This window comes from Vulpes lagopus, chromosome 23 (assembly GCF_018345385.1).
Source record: "Vulpes lagopus strain Blue_001 chromosome 23, ASM1834538v1, whole genome shotgun sequence".
NCBI classification, from domain to species: domain Eukaryota; kingdom Metazoa; phylum Chordata; class Mammalia; order Carnivora; family Canidae; genus Vulpes; species Vulpes lagopus.
The window spans coordinates 37,749,824-37,766,558 of record NC_054846.1 but is presented as its reverse complement, the minus strand read 5'-3'; the positions used below and the strand labels follow the sequence as shown (position 1 = coordinate 37,766,558).

The 16,735-nt window shown below is 39.7% G+C and overlaps 1 protein-coding gene across 1 annotated transcript in view; it reads right to left on the bottom strand.

The window, feature by feature from the left end:
• Positions 1 to 1,964, bottom strand: part of SLC6A15 (solute carrier family 6 member 15) — a 42,880-nt gene extending 40,916 nt beyond the window's left edge. Inside the window, exon 1 of the mRNA XM_041737895.1 lies at positions 1,815 to 1,964. The gene's annotated coding sequence lies outside the window, so the exon portion shown is untranslated. The remainder of the gene's footprint in view (positions 1 to 1,814) is intronic.
• Between the last annotated feature and the right edge of the window lie 14,771 nt (positions 1,965 to 16,735).

Here is a 16,735-nt window from a genome sequence, read left to right as displayed (position 1 = left end):
ATGTATAAATATCTTTCTTAATGCCATTAAAATATTACATCTTGGGCAGCCCGGGTGGCTCAGCGGCCCAGGGCCTGACCCTGGAGACCCGGGATCGAGCCCCATGTCGGGCTCCCTGCGTGGAGCCTGCTCCTCCCTCTGCCTGTGTCTCTGCCTCTCTTTCTGTGTCTCATGAATAGATAAATAAAATCTCAAATAAATAAATAAATAAAATGTTACATCTTGAGATGACATGTATTGGGAGTATAAAGTAATTCTTGAACCAAGAATACCACGTGCAATCAGGAAAGAAAGAAAAAAAAAAAGAACACACCGTAAGAGATCATCTTCCTTTCAAAATAGTGTGAATTCGGGGAATCCCCGGGTGGCCCAGCGGTTGAGCATCTGCCTCCAGCCCAGGGCGTGACCCTGGAGAGCCGGGATCCAGTCCGCATCGGGCTCCCTGATTGGAGCCTGCTTCTCCCTCTGCCTGAGTCTCTGCCTCTCTCTCTCTGTCTCTAATAAATAAATAATCTTAAAAAAAAAAAAGTGTGAATTCTTGCCTTCCTGAATGTCTCGCGTGCAGGAAAGCGGTCCATGAACTCAACAATACACTTGACTCCAATAAATCGCCATGGGTCCCTGATCACGCGGCCACAAAAAATACAACATGACAATTCTGATGATCAAAACCCCCCGACCTCAATGAGACGCATACCCTTCCCGGGCCACCGGGCCCCCCAGCGGGCACCCACGAGGAACCCACTGCACTAGTCGGACCTGGAAGCCCACTCGCTGTGTGTCCTGCGGAAAGGAGGCGGGGGGGGGGGGTGGTGCTGGGGTCGCTCGGTCAGAGGATGCTACTTCCTAAAGCAAACCTGTTCCCGGCGGTGGCAGGTGCAGAGCAGCTCCGCAAACTGGACGACGAGGCGCTGGGCCGCCGGTGGGAGCGCCAACGCCTGGGACCCGCGGACCGCGCCGACCGAGCCCAGCGCCCCGCGCCCCGAGCCCCGCCCGCCCGCCCGCGAGCGGCGGCCGCAGCCTCATTTGCATAAGCACCCAAACACTGCTGACGTCACGGCGCGGGCCCCGCCCCGTCTTACTCCAGCCGCTGCCTCGGAGCGAAGGACGCGGAGCGCGGGGAGCGAGCTGCCGGCCCGGGGGGCGACCCGCGGCCCCCGCGGCTGCGAGGCGCGGTCCCGGCCGGGCGGGTGCTGTGGCCCCCCGGGCCCGGCCCGAGCTCCGCCCATCCCCGCCGCGCTCCCGAGACCCTCAGCCCCAGCTCGCCCCGGGCCACGTGCCTCGGCGCCCCGCGGCCCACGTACCGACCGTTTCCCGCAGGACGCCTCGGGCGACGGGGGGCGGGGGTCCCGGGCGGACGCGGCCTCCGGAGGCAGGAGGGGCGGGCCCGCTGCCCCCCGCCGGCTCCCCTGGGGCTGCGGGCGCCGGGCTGCCCCGACCCTACCAACTTTCCCCTCGGACCGCGCGGCTCGGGCCGCACCCCTGCAGCCCGCCCGGGCTCCACCTGGAGCGCCCAGGTCTGGGGGGCCCGGGGGCGAGCCCGCGGCCAGAGGGGAGGCCGGCGGCTCGTCCCGACCCGTGCGCTGCCCCTGCTCGCCAACACCCCCCGCCCCGCATCGGGCACAGGTGCGGGACGCAGCCTGGAGGTCGCCCGCCCGGCCCCACTTCGCGCTCCGAGCCTCGCAGCTGCCCCCTCCCGCCCCGCGGGGGCCCCCGAGTCCCGCCCGGGCCCCGTCCCCCCCACCCCGGGGCGGCCGCCGGGGAGCCCCGCCCGGCCCAGCCCCGGGCCCTCGGCAGCCCGGGCGCGTCCCTACCGTTCGCGGGCTCCACCGCGCACCTGCCGCCGCGTCGGCTCGGGCAGCTGCAGCAGCGAGGCCGGAGGGGCGGGCCCGGGGCGGGGAGCCGGGGGGTCGCTGCCGCGGGCGGGCGGGGGCGGGGGGCGGCGGCGCCTGCGTGTCGGCGGGGCCCGGGCGCGAGCTGCCGGCGCGCGGCTGCGTGCGCGCGGGTGTGAGCGCGGGTGTGACGGAGGCGCCCACGTGCCCGGCCCGCCCGCGCCGCGGCCGCCAGCTGCGCGCCCTGCGCCCCGGGGCGGCCTGGACCCCAGGCGCCCTCTGCCGCCGCCGGCGCTCCCCGCCGGCCGGTCACCCCCTGGGCGGCGGCCCCCCGCCCCTCCCCGCCCCGGGCGCCCCGCCTCGCCCGGTCCCCCGCGAGGGCTCCCCGTGGGGCGCGGAGGCCGCCGAGACCTCCACACGGCCGCGCCACGTGCGGGATCCCCGGCGCCCAGCCCTGAGCCCAGAGCTTCGCCTTCTCCTTCTCAGCCCTGAAAATGGCTGAGCCTTGCCCCACAACGGAGCGTGTGCTCCAAAGGTTAAGCGCCGCGTCCCTGAAACTCTTTTAGGTCCTTTCAAAATTTCAAAGCAATGCGGAGTCAGCCTGAAACAAAGGAGGGGAGCTTCAGGGGCCCTGTTCACCTGCAGACGGTGACTGTTTCCATCACAAAATACCTTTGCGCACTTTTAGGCCTTCCAGCAATCCCTCGCATTTTGACAGTTTGTGTCCAATTAAGACTGAATTAAACAACCAGGCCATTGCAGATAGGTTTCTCATGCAGTTTAAAAAAAAAAAAAAAAATGGAAAGAAATCACAAGACCTCACTTTCAGGTCAGAACATTGCAACTAATCCTTAGCTTTTACTACAGCCTAGAGAGCTTTTTTTCTCAGTCTCTTCCAATCTCACCTTTAAAATATATATATTTTTAATTAAATTAGATTTGATTCCCCGGATGCCTCTCCCCTGCCCTGAGCAAATAAAGACTCAGGATAAAGAAAGACATATTTCTTCCAGAGGAAGAAAGTAAAAAATCGTTCCAATAAACTTCATGCAGAACACAGGGTATATTTTGTTTTTTTACTTCACATAACTGGTGACAGGCAAATATATCATTTTATATACTGAAGTTGATATACAGTAGAAACAATACTAATAACAACTGAGAAGAATTTAAATAAGTAGAGCTGTGTCCTCCATAATCAGGATTAGGTTTATCTGTGGGAAGGTTTTCTGTATGCTCACAAGAATGGTTTATGGTGGTCCAAAGGAGGCCTACTTGCCTACAAGTATTCCCTCCTCACACTTGTTCACTGACATTTGACACCTACTTCAAATACATGTACAAAGCTGCAGGTCACAAAATATGTGTGGAGTGATACCCCCAAAAATGACTAATATGAATTCATGTCTTAAAGCCAATAAGAAGAAATAAGAGAACATAGATATTGAGTTCCCCACTCAATACCTAGAGCATTACAATAGCTCATTTAAGCTTCCCAATTAATTAATGAGGTGACTTTAGAGATTAGACAGAGGTGATACTCAAGAAAAAAAAGCTTACAAAAAGCCAAACAGCTAGTTCAATGACAGAATGGACATTTTTACCTAGATCTGACTGGCTTCAGAGTTCACAGTTTTTCATGCCATCTTGTAAACTTTTAATGAACGTATAAATTTTAACGGGAGGAAAATGTAGAATTAACACAAGGGCTATTCACCTTTGAAAATAAGAAGTGGATTGGGGGCTGGGAAGATCCCAAAAGGAGAATATAGAAACTCTAGTCACAGAGGTAAAAGTGTATTTTTAATTTTAACAGTAAAGACCCTTCAGTGACCTAATGTCCAATCACGAATATCTTTTAGGTAACAATTATTGAGGGTTTTCTTTATCACACAGGGAAAAATGATCACATGCTGCTGGTGTGGGGGCGAAAAGCCAGAAGGGGAAGAGCTGGAGTTTGAAGAGTTCAACCTCCAAGGAAAGGGAGGCTAGTCTGTTTTGGCCACACTGTATTTAATATTAGCAAATATTGATTCAAAGTTAGGTATGTGCCTTGGCAAGGTGCAGAATAATTTAAACGCCTTATTTTTCCTAATTCTTATACCAACCCTATGCAGTAGGTAGTGTTATTAGCCACACATGCAGAAGAAAAAAAAATGAGGCTGTGGTTGTTCAGACTTGCAGCCAGAAATCATCTTATCTGTTAGGTACCATTAAATAAATACCTGCCCCTATCTGAATCACTTTCTGAATCTGATAACCTATTTTGAAACACCAAATCCCTCAAAATGACAACATTATGCAAAAACTCCCAAATATAAAGCACCAGAGTTCATAATAATAATGCAAAGATTTACCAAAAAAAAAAAAAAAAAGATTTAAAAATCACAGTACTAAAGGAAAATATTTAAATAAATTCACACCAGGAGATTATGTTAATTCATTCTCCTCTTTGTTATACATATAGTATATTGTGGAAATTCTTTTTTTATTCTGATAGAAAATGTTATTATATTATTTATTGTCCATGTTAAAGGTTATTTGAAATACAGTTTCAAATTTTTACGACACCAAAGTCTGCACAACCCCAAAGTACCTAGTGAAAACCCTATTCATCCTACATCTTCTTGACCAATGAAGGGCTAAGATGTAGAAGCAAGACAAGTAACTCTATCATTTGATCTCCCTATAGGTAGAGGATGGGTTAATTGAATTGACAAATGTCAAAGCAATCAAGTCAGTAGGTATGGTTCGAAACTCACAATGTTGTTTCAACAATAATTTGAGGAAAACAGGACAAATAAAAAGTTATTTTTCTTTTGATTTGCATCAAAATAAATGCTTACAGTTTTCACTGACATCTCTAGTAACTCTATCCATCTTCTCTTATTCTTCTCTTTCTAAATGTTAATGGCTTTGGGGCTCTGTCCTTGGTCCTTATGTCTTTTTTTTTTTTTTTTCTCATACTCTCAAGTGATTTCAATCCCTATTTTCTTTCAGGTTTGGTTTAAATAATGGTCATGTTAAAAATATTTAAAATATTTAATTTTCTGTAACTAAAACTCTAAGGAAATCGAGCATAGAGAGAACCAGCATCCCAGGAAGGGAGCCAGGGTGACTAAGGTAGCAGAAAGGAAGCACCTGGGGGACTTAGGGAACAGCTATTTTTCCAGTAGTATGAAAATATTTCGGGGCACCCCTGGGTGGCTCAGCGGTTTGGCGTCTGCCTTTGGCCCAGGGCATGATCCTGGAGTCCTGGGATCGAGTCCTGCATCGGGTTCCCTGCATGGAGCCTGCTTCTCCCTCTGCCTGTGTCTCTGCCTCTCTCTCTCTCTCTCTATCTCTCTCTCTCTCTGTGTCTCATGAATAAACAAATAAAATCTTTTTTAAAAAAGAAAATATTTCAATATTCCTTCCACTGGTGCAGCTCAACAGTGGTGATAACTGAAAACTGTTTATTCAGATTAATGTGTGTTTTTGGATATGTTATTTCTGATATTAAGGAAATATCATTACTAATTTACTGAGTTTTTAAATCATGAACTATTTCATTCAGCAAATATTTATTGGATATTTACTGTATAGCAGGCACAGTCCTGGATGCTTAAAATATATCAGTAAAAACATTAGACAAATATCCCTAACCTCATAGAATTTATAATCCAGCAGAGTGGGGCAAGAGAAGGCAAAAACTTTACAGTAAATGTAATAAGTAAATCAATATAATATGTTTAAAAGAGCTAAGTGCTATAAAATTTTTTAAAAAGATAAAGTAGGCTAAGGGAGTTAGAAGATTCAGGAGAAGGAGGCTGCACTACAAGTGTAAATGGAGTTGTCAGAATAAGCCTCTGAGATTTTACTGGTACGGTGACTTAAAGGACTTGCAAAAGTTAGCCTGGCATGTTCCAGGCAGAGAAGTCAGTTGCTGAAAACACCCTAAGAGGAGTTTGCTCTGTATGTTTGAAGAACAAAGAAGAGACCCAGAGGTAGCAAATTCTTGCCTTAGGCTATAACGGCGAGTTTATGGTTTTTAAACTTTAATTTCTGTTATAAAATTTATATTCATATTTTTTGATGTTCACACATGCTTTAATTTCTGGAATAAATCCCACTGGACTATGATATACTATTATTTTTTATTTAAATTGATGGATCCAACTTTTCATATTTTTTAGTTTTATATCTATATACAAAATGAAATTATTTGTGATTTGTTTATGTTTCCCTTACATTTCCTTAAAATCCAGGGGGATCCCTGGGTGGCTCAGCAGTTTAACGCCTGCCTTTGGTCCAGGGCGCGATCCTGGAGTCGCGGGATCGAGTCCCACGTCAGGCTCCTGGCATGGAGCCTGCTTCTCCCTCTGCCTGTGTCTCTACCTCTCTCTCTCTCTCTCTCTCTCTCTCTCTCTCTGTGTGTGTCTATCATAAATAAATAAATAATAAATAAATAAATAGATAGATAGATAAATAAATAAATAAATCTTTAAAAAAAAATCCAGGTTACTAGAGCATTATAAAACGAGATCCATAGTTTACACTCCTAATCTCTCAAACACTGTTACAGAAGATAGAATTTGTTTATTACTTGCCTGGGAATTTGAAGAAAGTAGGAAGGGAGGAGTACATAGAGATACTTCAATATTCATTGACTTTCTATTAGTCTATTTAAAGTAACTATTTCTTAATTGAGTGAATTTTGGTAGTTCCTTTTTTCTAATTGTTCATTTAATTTTTAGAGTGTTGCAATAAATTTGTTAGTACTATTTTATTTTAAATTCTAGATTATATTTGTAGACACACACACTTTTCCATAATGCTGTTTATTTTGATCTTACCTCTTTCTTTTCTATTAGTCTTGCTAAACATTTGTCTATTAGTCTTTTCAAAGAATCAATTTTTGATATTGTTAGTGATGCATTTCTTGCTTTCTTGTGAATTTCTTTTCTCATTTATAATTTTAGTTGTCTTTTCTAGCTTTTGGATTTGAACAACTGCTATTATATTGCTTTGGTATTATAATTTACTCTTCTAGCACAGCATTAGTTACAAACTACAAATTAATTAAGTGATCCTTTTAAATAATTTCAATTCCTAGTTGCATAATTTATAAGCACAATTTTAAATTTTATTTCTACTGCTGATCATTTATGTTGATATTGTAGTGAGATAACTTGATCTTTGTAATATCAATTCTTTTGGAATTCTTGAGACTTTTTGTGGTCTAGCATTTGTTCATTTTTTAAAAAATCATTTATGTTAAACTCAAAAGAGTGCATATGTTTAATTTGTTAGATTAAGCTCACTAATTATGGATTTTAAATCTTCAAATATGTAGCATAAACTTTAGTGTCCATATGATTGTATAATCCTACTCCAACTAGATTTTTTTAATGTGTATTTTATTTATTTTTGTTCGGTTATTCTGGGTCATGTTCTGATATCTGAACCAACTAACATAGCTCTGAAAATGAGATTCATAGTTCCATAATGATCACATTGAGTAGAAGAAATTTCTCCCAGTGAAAGAAGACACTATTAACAGAAAAGGAGCATGAATGTAGCCAAAAATATGGGCTAATAGAAGAACCCACACAAAGCATGGTATGAATATACCTTCTACAGGCAGTATAGTTACATTAGATTCTAGAAACTTGGTGTTGGAAGAGGTCAACAAAAGGATGTGACTGCTGGTTGACCCATGAGCTGCACCCAGGCAATCAGAGGCTCCTTAACCTCCAACCCTGTCCTTAGAATGTGTATTCCTCTTACCGTTCCCATAGCTGGAGACATTTCAAGAATGCAACCTTGGGAGAGTAATGTGTTGTTAAGAACATCTGGATATTTACAAAAATGAACCCCACTAAGGCCTCTATAGCAATTTTTAGGAAGCTGATGGGCAAGTAGAGATATTTACTCATCTTGTAGCAGCCTCAAACAAGCCTCATATGTAAGTTTCCTTGCTTATTAAACCTGGCACTACCAATCTGGAATGGTCTGCCTCTTTCTTGGGTCTCTCCTTGCCCTCTGTGGACTCTGCCTAGTTTCAGATTTCACCTGGGGAGTTCTTGAGGTTTCAAATCAACAGTTGAATTGGTGAGCCAGCCAGTGTCTGAAATATAGGTGGCCACCCCCCACCACCACCACCAAGAGAGGTCGATGGCTAACCCAGGATTTCTACAATACTTCTTTCCCGAGTTGCAGGAGGGATAAGTAAAGTCGCATTATAACAATCTTCTAGAAAGAATTATCCTAGCTTTCCAATAGCAACTTTGTAAATTTTTTTAAAAAATGATTATGACAATCTCTTTTGTATGAGGAATCCCAAAACAAACACACAAACACAGGCAAAGTTACACACTGTAAAAAAAAAAAAAAAAAAGTCACACTGTAAGAGAATGAGAGATAAAGGAGAAAAGCTTGTAGTGAGAGAGGGGCTACATCATTCATGGGCAAAAACAATCAAAATCTAGATCAAATATCAAATATTGTAAATTTGTAAACCCCTATAGTTTGAATTCATACTATTCATAGTTCTCACTCAGTTTTGTCATTGTTCTTCAGTCCCTTTCCTCATATTAGAGAGACTATCAGAAGCTCTTTTACCCATTACAGGAATTTCATGAAGCCTTTAAAAATAATTTAAAAAAATATAAGCACATTCTAGAATCAATTCCAGACTCTCTTCCTTAAGATTCTTTTCCCTTAGAACCACTCTAGTACGAACATTCTTATCAGTCTTGTTGGTCAGCAAAGCAGGACCATTGTAAATGTGCAGGAATAAGAATTTAATATAGGAAATCAAAGTTAGAAAATGTAGAAGGAATTAGAAAAGGGAAGTAAAGGTCAAGATCAATGCAGCTAGAGATCACTAACAATGTAGCCTGAAGCAGTGTAGCTGGTGGAGATTTCCAAGACTACAGTGAATCCCAAGAAGCCACTGTGTCTGGCCATGTGATCTTGTGAGAGTGGTGACTTCCACTTCACTTCTGTTCTCCAAATTACATGTGTTCCTTTTATTGACAAACCCTCACAGTTTTCAAAGAAGGGTATTCTTAGCCTAGGGGTGCTCTCTAGTGAGGTTTGGAGGTCCTTCAGCCATCCCGTGGAAAGCCTTCTCAGCACACATGCCCTAGCTTCCTACTTTGGCCCCTATGGGGCATGCACAACACAACAACTGCAGATCAACAATCATTATCTGCCTTTTGTAGAAAAGAAAAACCAAAATGTAAATAAAAATTTTAAAAAGTAAAATAAAAGTTTAACTGCTAAAAAAAAAAAAAAGGTGTGCCCACCTTAGAGGGAAGTAATGATGGCATTGAACTGACGACAGCCAACCTACCTCCTAACATCTCTAGCTTTAAATGAGTTGTGTGTGTGTGTGTGTGTGTGTGTGTGTGTGTGTGATATTTTCAGTGTTTTTATCCTGTGCTGACTTTACAAATTGAATTGGGAAGATTTCGTTTTACTAAACTGTTGACTAGTGTGTATATATCTTCTTGGAAGTATCTCTTCTTTAAAAGGTTGAAATGAATTAGCTTGCAAAACCATCTGGGCCTAGTAATCTTTCAGAGGTAATTCATGTTTTTTTCCAAGAGCTTCTAAAAAATCTGCCTTTTTAGGTTTTCTTCTTCCTTTTTAGTCATTTTAGAAAAAAAAAAAAACATTTTTTCAGAGCCTATTCTTTATTTCAACCAAATGCCAAACCTAGAATTGGGCATAATATCATATTATACTTTAAAAATATGTTTCGTAGTTATGCTTTTATTAGTCAAACTTGCTGTACAACTAACTACCCAAGAATTACAGCTGCTTACAACAAGCATTTTTTTACTCATATGACATTCTGACAATTGCAGTGAGCTCAGTTTTTACTTCTCTAAAGCTTCATATAAATGAAACCATAGTCTATTTTCTTGTCTTCTTTAATTCAGAATAATACCTTTAAAATTCATCCATGTAGTGGTAGTAGTTCACTCCTTTTTATTATTGAGTAGTATTCTTTTGTATGAATATAAATATACAATCTTTATCCTTATTCCTATTGATGGATACCTGGGCTACTTCCAGTTTGGGCTATTATGATTACATTGCTATAAATATTCTTTCAAACTTCTTTTCACTGATATATTTTTTTTATTTCTCTTGGGTAAGTTCCTAGGAGTGAACTTCCTGTGCCATGTAGTAGATATATGTTCAGTTTATAGGAAACTGAATAACATTTTCCAGAGAAATCGGACTTCAAAGTCTGTGTTCTTAATTATTATGCAATAGAGGTGAAATGAAATTTGCATGAAAAATGGGACTTTTCCAGATAGGAAATTCGGGGAAAAATATTTCAGATCAAGAAAACATTAGCAAAAGCATGTCGTTGTGCAAATGAAGTTTACTCAGGAGAGGGAACTGAGATAGGGTCTGGTACAGTTAAGAGATGAGATTGCAAAGGTAATTAAGTCATGTCTTGGTGAACTGCTTGATCACAGTGCTTAAGATTTATGGCTTAAGAACATTAAAAAATTGGAAATTATAAGAGTCTTTTGGGGGAAAGAATAATTATTTATTCATTCACTCATTCTTTACAGTAAACATTTGCTGAATGCTAAGCATATGCAAGCATCACAATGGTCTTTGCAGTGCTTTAAGAAGTGCTAAAGGTCTGGGAAGGGAAGAACATCTCTAAGAAATACTGAAAAGAACAATTGCAAAAGATTTTGTGGTTAATTAGACACAGTTTACTGTAGGAGAGTAAGGGCTTACTATTAGCCACAACCTAAATAATCGGGAAATTGATACTGAGCTTCACCACAACAGAGAGTTTAAAAGTCAATCAAGGGGCACCTGGGTGACTCAGTCAGTGAGCGTCTCTCTTCTGCTCAAGTCATGGTCTTGGAGTCCTGGGATTGAGCCCCTCATTGGGCTCCCTGCTCCGAGAGAGTCTGCTTCTCCCTCTTCCTCTGTGATCTCTCGTTCTCACTCTCTCTTACATAAATAAATCTTAAAAAAAAATAAAAATACAAAAATAAGACAACTAAGTTAGGGCTAAGAAGCTGAAAGCAGACTGTTTTGAAGACCTACCTTCCAGGAAACACAGTAGTTCTGTTACAATAACAAGTATTTTATTATAAAAAGTTCTAAAAGTAATAGAGTTTAATTATTCCAGGTTTCTACATTAAAAAAAAAAACTGTAAACTACTCTGTAATAAACAGAGCAATTTTAATTCTAAGTTGATATACTATAGTCCAATTACATTTATATGTTCTGTCAAATAATTTCTTAGAATAGCTTTGTTTATTGTGGGAAATAAAGCCAAGAAGGTCATATTTCCCTTGAAAATAATAATATTCAGGGATTTAAAAATTAATTTTAGGGTTTTTTAAATTAAATAATGTATAAGTATTGGTGTTCTTTTGGACTTAAGCCAAACTAATTTGCAGAACTTAAAAGTATAGGGAGATATAATAGCATATCTTTCAAGAAACAGCAGTATGCAATCATATTTAATAATATGTTCATCTAGTGTTATGCCATCTAGTGTAATGCCTGTAAGGATTTGGGAATATGTGTAAAATATGAGTGAGTCAGAAGAGAATCTATAGTCTAATAAAGACTCTAACAGCAATTTTTCCCTTCTATTATTTCCACACGCCCTTACTCTAATTGTCATATTGTAATCTTTTAGTTATTTGCACATACTTCTCTTGTGAGTAATACTTGAAAATTATATTTCCAACCCAGTCAGGTAGTTTCTTAAATTAAATTCTTCTTCGCCTCCCCCAATCTTTAGATTCTTTCTGTATTTGATAATGCTGGGGAATACCATTTGATTGTCCCTCCCCACCTACGTGTACAGATCTGTCAATTTCTAATTATGAAAGGAAAGATAATAGTTATAATTCAAAATAATAGTATGACAGGAGGAAGTGAGAGGGACTGGGCCAATTCAATTAAAAGATGGTGCTAATTCAAGGATAAGTGAGGAGTACTGAGTAAATTGGTCATTGGTACAATAATGTTGCAAAAGCAAATCATTCCCAAATTCAGTGGCTTAAAACTACAATTATTGTCCTCATCACGTATCTATGAGGTGCTTGGGAATTGCCTTAGAGAGACTGACTTGGCTCTATTGGTTCTAAGCTTTATTCAGTGCTGCTCCACACGTCTCTCACCCACCTTAAACCATTAACTTCCAAGGCATGGTCTTCTTATGGCAAAAAGGCAGGAGTGCAAAATGGCCCAATAGAAAACTCATGCCTCTTAAAGCCAGAATTAGAACTAGCACACTATCAAAACTTCCCACATTCTATCAGCCAAAGCAAGTCACTTGGCCAAGTCCCATATAATGGGACAGGGAAGTATATTTCTCCCATAAGGTTAAGGAAAGTCCTGAATATTATGAACAATAATCTAACACAACCCAAACATTTAAGTAATCTAAGGTATTTTCTGTAGCTAGATTTCTCTCTCTTGTTTCACACCTATTTCCCCATCCAGCTGTCCCCTAGGTAGCTCAATTTCTCAGTTCCTAATGATTCTAATCTTGCCTAAAGGCATGTTTTAAAGACCTTCCACTTGTAGGTGTAGCCTTGCGCAGCCCTTGAGTCAGCGTAGTGAAGAGGCAGTTTGTTAGGCATTCCATTTCTATTAAGGCTTGCTGTGGAAAGTTTATGACATGTTGCCTGGGTTAAAAACCTACAGGCTTACTGAGCACTGAGCCCTTTTCTTCAGGGTTTGCAAAGGTGTCCCCTAAAATTGCATAGGTGGCCGATGTCAGCTTTCTGCGACCATCTCAAGTGACCTCAAAGAGCTATCAAAAACAGGAAGAACTGGACAATCAGTTATGTGGAGCATTGAAAGCAATATTTTTGAATAATCAGATATGACTAAAAACAGAATGTATTAAATGACCTAAGGGTCTTTCACATGTCCATGTGGAAATCAGTCAACCTTAATTTTTACAACTGAACAAATTATACCTTGTGAGAACGACTTGCAAGCATGTACATTTCTTTTCCTTTTTTGTGTATATGACCCGTTACAGCTAACAAGCTGCAGAGCAGTTCTTCAGAGCAACCTGAAAGTCTGTCTCTGGGCTACATTCATTCCTTAGTCACACAACAAATGTAGCATTTGCTAACTTGTTTTGAGGCTGGCTTTCTGTTAGTCGACACAGAGAGGTGGATGGCTTTGAAACTAGGAACCTGCATCAATTTTCATAAGTGCCAAGGAGGTAACAATAATTTGTCTTAAAGAATGCATCGTGTGGTATCGACTTTTTTTTTTTTTTTTTTTTTTTTATGATAGTCACACAGAGAGAGAGAGAGGCAGAGACATAGGCAGAGGGAGAAGCAGGCTCCATGCACCGGGAGCCCGACGTGGGATTCGATCCCGGGGCTCCAGGATCGCGCCCTGGGCCAAAGGCAGGCGCCAAACCGCTGCGCCACCCAGGGATCCCTGGTATCGACATTTTAACAATATTACTTCCAATTCCAATTCACGGTCATGGAATATCTTTTCATTTAGCTCTGTTATTTATTTATTTGTTTGTTTGTTTGTTTGTTTATTTATTTATTTATTTAAGACACAGAGAGAGTCAGAAACATAGGGAGAGGGAGAAGCAGGTTCCCTGCAGGGAGCCGGATGCAGGACTCCATCCCAGGACCTCAGGATGATGACCTGAGCCAAAGGCAGATGTTCAACCACTGAGCCTCCCAGGTGCACCAGCCTTGTTCTTTTAATTTCTTTCATCAATGACAGTTTTCCAATGTTCACTTGCTTGGTTAATTTTATTCCTAAATTTTTTATTTGGTTTTGTTTGGTTTTTGAAGCTATTATAAACGAGATTGTTTCTTTTTTGGATACTTTGTTATTAGTGTACATAAACACAACTGATTTTCATATGTTGATTTTATGTCCCACAACTTTACTCAATTCATTTATTAATTCTAATAGCTTTTTTGGTGGAATCTTCAGGGTTTTCCTTATATAAGGTCATTTCATTTAAAAATAGAGACAGCTTAAATCCTTCCTTTCCTATTTGGATGCCATTTATTTATTTATTTATTTATTCTTCCTAATTGCTCGGACCTGAATTGCCAGTACTATATTGAATAGAAGTGGTAAGAGGAAAAGCTTAGAGGAAAAGCTTTCAGCTTTTTACCATTGAATATGATGTTAGCTGTTGGTTGGTCATATACAGCCTTTCTTATTTGGTGTATATTCCTTCCATACCTAATTTGTTTAGAGTTTTTGTCATAAATGAATGTTGAATTTTGTCAAGGGCTTTTTCTGCATCTATTGAGATGATGGTATGAAATGATATTTATGCTTCACTCTATTAATGTCGTTTATCACCTTTATTGATTTGCATTTGTTGAAACATTCTTGCATCCCAAAGATCAATTACTGTTAATTATGGGACGTGATCCTTTTAAGATGCGGTTGGATTCAGTTTGCTAGTATTTTGGGGAGATTTCTTGCATTTATGTTCATCAGGGAAATTGATGTCAATAAAGCTGAAAAAAATAAAATACACATTTTCTATACACCAAACTGACACATACAAAACTTAAAATCAATAAAAATTAAAGACTGCACTGTTAGTACAATGACAAGGAAACTATTTTCATTCATTTAATTGCTAAATATATATTAAGAATCTAGTTTGTTCTTTCTAGGCATTCTGAATTCTAGATTTCAGAGGCAAAGGAAGTAACATTTGGACATAAAATGGATCTTGAATTTGAGAACAAGTGCAAAAATACATGATAGTGTCATTAAGAAAATAATTATTTGTTTTGGTTTTCAATGCTAGCATATTTTGATTGTGGCAACCTACATGTTATTCCGTACCTAAACCTACAAAGTTGAAGTGCAGATTTTTAAAAATAATACCTACCAAAAATATCAGTCAAATCCATGGTCTTTAAAAAAAAAAACCTCATCTTTGAATATTAGGAATTCATTTAATTATTTAAATTGATGTGAATAAAATGTTCCTATATAATTTAGAATTTTAGTATTTCACAATATGCTCAGTGCATATTTGAAGTGTCTATGTTATTGAATCAAAGATAAATCTTTATCTTTCAATTTTTAGAGTCAAAAGTTATCTCTAAGTACTTTAGAAATAACTGAATTCATAGGTACAACCAATTGTGTTTTACAGAAAGATGTATACCATTTAGATAAAATATAAATATAACAATAAACTTTATTCTCTGTTCTATGCTAAAGGTCGAGTACATTTTCCCCATCATCTCTGAGAACACTACTGTACTCCAAGGTATTAAATTGGGAAAGTAGGTCCATGTGCGCAAAAATACAGTCAGAGAATGATAAGCCCATGAGTAGTATTACTCTTTAGTCTCAAAAGAATGGACATTTCATGGGATAATAATAAAGTAATTTGCACTTTGTCAATAACTGTATAACATTTAATAGTTGCTTAGTTTGTGGTTTGAAAACGTTGGCTCAGGCAATCAAAAAGAATAATTAGCTGCAGCATCAAAAGTAGCATTTTTATTTTGCAGTACTTTTTCTAAAGAAATGATTGATGTAAATATACTGCTTTTAAAGTGGCCGTGAAAGAATATGTCAACTTCGCTATATTTAATTAGTAAAAATGCACTATTTTATAATAACATTAATTAAAAGAAAAGATAAAAAGTGCCTTTAATATATCACACGTTTGACAACTATAGTTCTGGCAGAAAATTTTTTTTCTGTTTCATAGAAACATTTATTAAAATTAGAGACTGAATGAAAAACAAGCTAAATAAATAGATTTGATAAAGTGTTTTACCATTGAAAAATTTACTCAAAAATTTTTAAAATCTCAATTCTGTAGTTAAAAATTGATTAGGAAGATCACTAATTTACATAAAAACTGGCTCATTATCATACCAGCTGCTGAGAAATTTGTGAAACAAGTTTCATGTTGCCAAGCAGAACTGCAGGCTGTCTTAGATGTAAAAATATCTGCAGGCATGAAAGATGTTCTATGCAATTTGAGTAGAAGTACAGATCCAAATTTCTAAGGATTTCTCTTATGGATGATTTTCATTCTCAGTGAAGATGAGAAGTTATAAGGAAAGGTTACCTGACAAATGTGCACATCCTGCAACTAAATTGATCTATTCTCAGATGAAAGTATTATTACAGATAAGGAATCATATAAACTTAGTATAAGAATCATATAAGCTTAATGAATTGGCTTGCTGCCTGGGTATAAATGTGCATTTAAACACTTTTCATGATAAACTGGAATCAATGGGTGCTTCAGATTTTATTTTGAAGTCTATCTTTTATTTCTAAGTTAAGAATGTTGAAACATCTCCATGTGGCTCTAGTTGAGTTATTTTCCACTAGATAGTAAAATACTCAAAGATTAAAATATCTTTATTTATAAAACTCAGATTTTTTTTTGCTTTCAAATTTTAACACACACACACACACACACACACACACACACACACACACCTCTACCACATAAGAACGCTGCTAAAATAGCTTTGTGATTTGCATAATGCTATTATCCATTCTGTGAAGGCTACTAAAGGTGACTTTTTAGAAGAGAAAAAAATCACAAAATTATCCAATGAACTCAGATTGTGAAAGAGCAGATGCTTCAGAAGTATTTTTAAACTGAACTACTTGTGTTACATGAAGTTCTACAAAAACTTGTCATTAATCATTTTGTCCCATGCCCTAAATATCTCCAATCTATCATTAACAGTTATTAATGTTGTGCTCATTTTTTAACAAGAAAAACTCTGGTTTCAATCACATTGAAATTTAAATATAAATGTAAAGGTTGTTGTAGGCTGAGCTTATAGAGGCAAAGTGTTGTTATCCCAACAATGCAAGCAAGATTATTCTCTTCTCTTCTCTTCTCTTCTCTTCTCTT